This window comes from Pteropus alecto, unplaced genomic scaffold, assembly GCF_000325575.1.
Source record: "Pteropus alecto unplaced genomic scaffold, ASM32557v1 scaffold50, whole genome shotgun sequence".
NCBI classification, from domain to species: Eukaryota; Metazoa; Chordata; class Mammalia; order Chiroptera; family Pteropodidae; genus Pteropus; species Pteropus alecto.
In genome coordinates, this window is record NW_006431918.1 from 2,805,574 (window position 1) to 2,811,735 (window position 6,162).

At 32.6% G+C, this 6,162-nt stretch overlaps 1 protein-coding gene and 1 pseudogene across 1 annotated transcript in view; one reads left to right on the top strand and one right to left on the bottom strand.

Annotated features, from left to right (window-relative positions):
- INPP4B (inositol polyphosphate-4-phosphatase type II B) overlaps nt 1-6,162 on the bottom strand; it is a 557,392-nt gene that overhangs the window by 321,264 nt on the left and 229,966 nt on the right. The window lies entirely within an intron of this gene.
- Nucleotides 5,429-5,546, top strand: LOC112475097 (annotated as a pseudogene).

Sequence of the window (6,162 nt, forward strand, 5' to 3'; positions counted from 1 at the left end):
GTGTTGAGTTATATGAGTTAGTCACATTCATTTATTTTTTGCTTTTACTTCCCTTTCCTTTGAGGTCAAATTCATAAAATTTTCCTTAAAACTCATATCCAAAAAGATATCTGCACACCGATGTTCATAGCAGTGTTATTCACTGCCAGAGCGTGGAAGCAGTTGAAGTGTCCTATGATAGATGATTGGATAAAGAAGCCATGGTACATATATACAATAGAATATTACTCAGCTCTAAGAAGAGATGAAATACTGTGATTTGCGACAACATGGATGGTCCTTGAGATAATCATGCTAAGTGAAATAAGCCAGACAGAATAAGTTGAAAATCACATGATATCACTTATATGTGGGATATAAACCTGAAAGCAACAAATGAACAGGACAAACAAACAGAGACTCATGGACATGGACTATAGACTAGTGGTTACCAGAGGATAGGGTGTGGGGGATGATGGAGAAGGTAGAATATAGGGAGGTAGAATAAAGGGGGTCAAATATAGGGTTTAGGGAAAGGGTGAAGTGGGTAAAGGGAATCAAATATATGGTAGCTGAAGGAAACTGGACTTTGGGTGTTAAACACACAACAGAATATACAGATGTCAAATTATAATGTACACCTGAAAATTATATAATTGTCTTAACCGATGTTACCCCAATAAACTTAATTTTTAAAAAGTAAAAAAAAAAAGAACATTGTTTGCTATAGAGTTTTTATCATGAATGAGTGTTAAATTTTTCAAATGCTTATTCTGTAGCTGTTGAGTGGGTCACATAATTTCTCCTGCTGTGATACAATATATGATTAATTCTTTTATTTATTTATTTATTTTGAGATTTATCAAATTTTTATTTTTATTTTTTTAAGTTCAATTTTTTTTAATTCTTTAATGTCACCATGTATTTGATCCCTTTTACCCCATCTATCTCCCTCCTAATTCTTGAATGTTAAATCGATCTTGTATTCCTGGGATAAATTCCAAATGTTCATAATAAATTATCCTTTTTATATATAACAGAATTGTTTTGCCAATATTTTGTTAAGGTCTCTCATCTCTGTTCATGAGGGATAATGGAATGTATTTTCTTCTAATGTCTTTAATTTTGGAATCATGATGACTTTACTAAGTTGGTTGTGAAGTGCTCAGTCCTCTTATATTTTATAAAGTTTGTATAAAATTAAAATTTTTCCTCCCTAAATATATGCTTGTATTCATTAGTGAAGCCACATTGGCCTGGACTTTTATATATGGGAAGGTTTTGAATTACAAATGTAATTTACCAGATATAAGACTGCTCGCATCTTTTATTTTTCTGTCAGTTTTGACAAACTGATTTAAAGGAAATTCTCCATTTCATCTAAACTGTAAAATTTAATGATCTAAAAATTGTTCATTTTTCATAATATTCATTTACCTTTCTCTTAATAACTTTGGAATATATACTATTACCTTCTCTTTCAAATCCAACATTGGTAATTTATACTTTTTCTTGATCATCTATGCTAGAGATTATCACCTTAATTAATCTTTTGAAATAATTTCTAGCCTTTTTACCTTTTTGTCTTTTTCAATTTCATTGCTTTTCTGTCTTGTGTTTATTATTTCCTTTCTTCAACTTTGGTTTTAATGTGCTCTTCTTTTTCTAGCTTCTTAATGTGAAAACTTAGGTCACTCATTTTAAGGGTTTCTTCTTTTCTAATAAGCATTTAAACTTGTTTATGTTTCCAAACACTGCTCTAGTTGAATCCCATAAATTTTATTACGTTGTGTTTTTATTTTGATTTAGATCAAAGCGTTTTTAAATTTGCCCTGGGAATTCTTCTTTGATCCATGAGTTACTTAGATATATTACTTAATTCCCTAATATTTGGTGAGTTTCCAGGTATCCTTTTTTTCTAAACTTAATTCAACTTTACATATTGTGGTCAGAGAAACTGCTTTGTCAAATGTCATTCTTTTGTAACCTGTTAAACTTCCTTTAAGGCCCAGCATATTGTCTATTTTGGTGAGTGTTACGTAAGTACTGGAGAAGTGTGTGTTCTGCAGATGTTGAAAATTGTATTCTACAAATATAAATAGATCGATTTGATAGATGGCATTTTCGAGTTTTTAATATACTTAGCTTTGTTTTTTGTTTGTTTGTTTTGACTGTCAATTACTGAGAGTAGTTGTTAAAAACTATGATCAGGCATTTATGTATTCTCCTTTTAGTTCTGTCGATTTTTGTTTAGTGTATTTTAACCTCTGTTATTCAGGTGCATCCATATGTAGAATAGTTACATCCTCTGATATACCGGACCTTTTATCATTATGAAATATTTCTCCTTTTCATGTAATAATCCTAGTCTTCAAGTTTACTTTGTCTGATTTAATAAAGCTACATTGGCCTTCTATTTCTGATTACTATTTGCATGTTATGTATTTTCCCATGTTTTTACTTCAAAATATGTCTTTATATTAAGAGTTTTATAGATAGCATATATTTTATTTCATTTCTTCTGTTGTCTTATTAATTTTATGCATCTTTATATCATTTTTAAATGGTAGTTCTAAGGATCACAATTTACATCCTTAATTTGTCACACTCTACTTCTAATTATTGTTGTATTACTTCAGGTAAAATGTAAGAATCTTAAAAAGATAGCATGATCCTATCTACCTACCTTTCTTTGTGCTACTGTTGTCATATAATCCACAGATGGTATTATTATTTCTGCTCTAAATAGTCAGTTTTCCATTAAAGAAAACAATAAACATATTAAATATAAGTTTTCATGTTTACCAATATATTTATACTTAGGATCTCCAGTGCTCTTCATTCTTTCCTGGTGATATGAGTCCCTGTCTGGTATCACTTCTCTTCCGCTGGAGGAACTTACTTTAACTTTTCTCATAGTACAATTCTGCAAGAATTCTCTCAAATTGAAAAACGTTATTTAAACCTCAAGTTTTGTTGGATTTTAAAACCTTTAAGATATCATTCCATTGTTTTCTAGCTGCCATTGTTTCTGATTTAAAAAGTCATCCATAATGTGTACCGTGGTTCTCCTACACGTAATGTGTACTTTTTCTATGGCTGCTCTCAATATTTTTTCTTTATTTTTGTTTTTTCAGCAGTGTAACTATGATATGACTAGAAGTGATTTCTTTTGTATCCATATCATTTGTGTTGTGTTATTTTCAGCAAATTTAGGAAGTTTGGGGCCATTATTTATTTGGACATTTTATCACCCCGCCTCTTCCTCCCCTTTTCCTGAGACTCTATTTTTATATACTAGACCTTTTGACATTACTTCACATGTGATTAAGACTGCATTTGTTTGAAACATTTTTGTGTTGTTGTTGTTGTTGTTCAGATTGGGTAATTTCTGTTGATCTTGTCGTGTCATTCACCCTTTCTTCTGCAGTTTCATCCTGCTCTTAATCCCACTCAGTAATGTATTTAAAGTTCAGATTTTGTATTTTTCAGTTCTAGAATTCCAATATGATTCTTTCGGTAGCTTCCAATTCTCTGTTGACAATTTTCTTATAGTTGCTTTAAACTGTTGAACATATTTATGATAGCAATCAAATAGTTATTATAAATAACCTGTTATAAGAGCTGATTTTAGTATTTTATTGTCAACATCATAGTCATCACTGTTTTTGTTTCTGTTGACTACTTTTTCTTTTGGTTTTGAACCACATTTCCTTCCTTCTTCACATGGCCAAAATTTTTTGTTTTGTTTTGTTTTATGCTAGATATTATAGATCTTACACTGAAAGGAGCCTCGAGCCTGGTGTTTTGCTTTAAATAATATTGAGTTCAGTTTTCACAGGCAAATAACAGAACCCTCTCGATTCCATCAGGCTTTTTGTTTTTTTAATTCTTTGTTAGGAAATATTTATTTTGGTTTCAGAGTAGGGTGTGGCCTTTACTCTGTAGCTTGGTCCTTATTCCCAAAGCATGATCCTTCTGAGGTTTCAACTGATTGAAGTATCCAGCAGGGTTGGTCCACTCTGGATAACTGAACAATCAATCATGTCCTCTAGCACTGCACAGTTTCTGGGATCCCTGTTCTACGCTTTGTCTCACATGAAACCTCACCCTATTCGTGCGTCAATACTTCAGCCCCAAACTCAATCTTTCCCTCTCTTCTCAATGAGATCTCCACTCTGTGTGGGATTACTTCCCTGCTCCAAGTCAAAACATGGAAGGAATGTGAGGCTCACCTAATATTTTTTCCTTTTTACAAAGATCAAATTTTTGCATTGTCTATTGCCTGGTGACAATAGACAGTCATTTACTATATTTTGTTCAGTTTGCTCGTTGCTTTACAGTGGGAGGAGAAGTTGAAAACCAGTTATTCTGTCATGGTGGAAAAAGAATTCTTATGTCATAGGCATCTTAATGACTAATATTCTACAAAGTTCCGATATGGTACATGAATTAAAATTTTGTATTAACTAATATATGTTATTTAAGCATTTTTATCTATTATAAAGTTATAAATATATTTCTCAAAAACTTTAGTAATGTTTCCGTGTGATTCCTAGAAATTGATCAAAGGGTAGGAAAATATTTCCGGTTCTTGAAAATACTGAAAAAGTAATCTCAAATTTGTTTTGAGAACAAAAAGAAGATAAAATTATATTCACATATATGATATATGTTATATATAATGCACGATATATGTCATATAGAGCATATATTGTATATAATACATGTTATACATAATGTACATATAATTATTTCCATAACAATTGTATCAGTGTATTAGTTATGCAATAGAATACCAGTTTCTGTACATACTCATACACACTAAGTATTTTATTTTGTTTCACAATGAAGAAAATTAGGGATACCATGAATTTAGAATTAATCTTTGAAAAGGCGGAGAAACAAATCAATAAACGGCCAAAAAAAAAAAAAAAGCAAGAATTTCCTCCAGTTTCTCTGTCCTCTGTGCTCCACCTGTGGTTAGTCTGGATTCTCTAAGTATGCATAGAAAAAACATGCTTGTAGCCCCACATTGTCGATTCCCCGTTAACATTTTTCCACTAGGGTTTTCTATTCTTTTAAATTAAAATTTTGATGCGGGGGCAATTTCACTGTAATTTCAGAGACTTTTGGTCTAGCACTTTAGTTTCTTGCAAAACCTCAAAATATACTGCACAATAAACCAGATGTGTGTGTGTGAAGTCCCTGATTTCACTCGCTTTGCTACCTCTGTGCTGAGTAAGCACTAAGACTGTGGAGAGTTGCTGCTTCTGGACAAACCCCTGAGCCTCAGCCTCCCCATCAGACAGGAAGATGCCTCAGAGGAACAAACAGATGCTGTCCTCGGCTCACTTCAGAAATGTTTTTCCCCTCTCTGGTCTGTCAGTGTGTTTAGTACTCATCGATTCCACAGCTTTCGGGTTATCATTGAAAATCTGATTTTTGTGTCTGTGGCCTGCCACCCTGAACAAGCCCGATCCCATCTGATCTCAGAAGCTAAGCAGGGTCAGGCCTGGTTAGTACTTGGATGGGAGACCACCTAGGAAGACCAGGTGCCATAGGCGTAAGAAATAAAAAATAAGGGATTGTAAGCTGACAAGGTCCTTGCAATCTGTGAGGTCAACCAAGGGTTGCCTCATCTAAAACGAAAAAGAAAATAAAATCTGATTTTTGAAATTTTTGCAGAGTTTCTAGTTCTGTCAGCACTTTTACTGGCCTCACGTAACTTACTACACTGTACTTCAAAGCAGAAGTCCAGTTTTGCCAGTTTTGAACTTTATACAAGTAAAATTATATTCTATATATTCTTCGTTTTTCTCTGGCTAATTTTGCGCAATATTATTCTTTATAGATATTCATCCACTTCCTTGTATGTTTATTCTCATTGCTGTAGAGTATTCCATTGAATGATTACACCAAAATTTATTTATGCAGTCTATGGTTAATGGGTATTTGAAGAATACCTATTTTCTTGCTATAATGAATAGTGCTGCTTTGAAAATTCTTTTGTCTTTTTGTAAATATAGAAACATGTTCATTAGGTGTGTGTAGTATTAGAATTGCTGGGTCATGGGGTACACAATGTTCTCATCTTTAGTATCTATGTCAGACTTCCAAAGTGGTCATTCCTGTTTACATTTCCACCATTAGTGCATAAGAGTCTCCATTTTAAAATTTTTA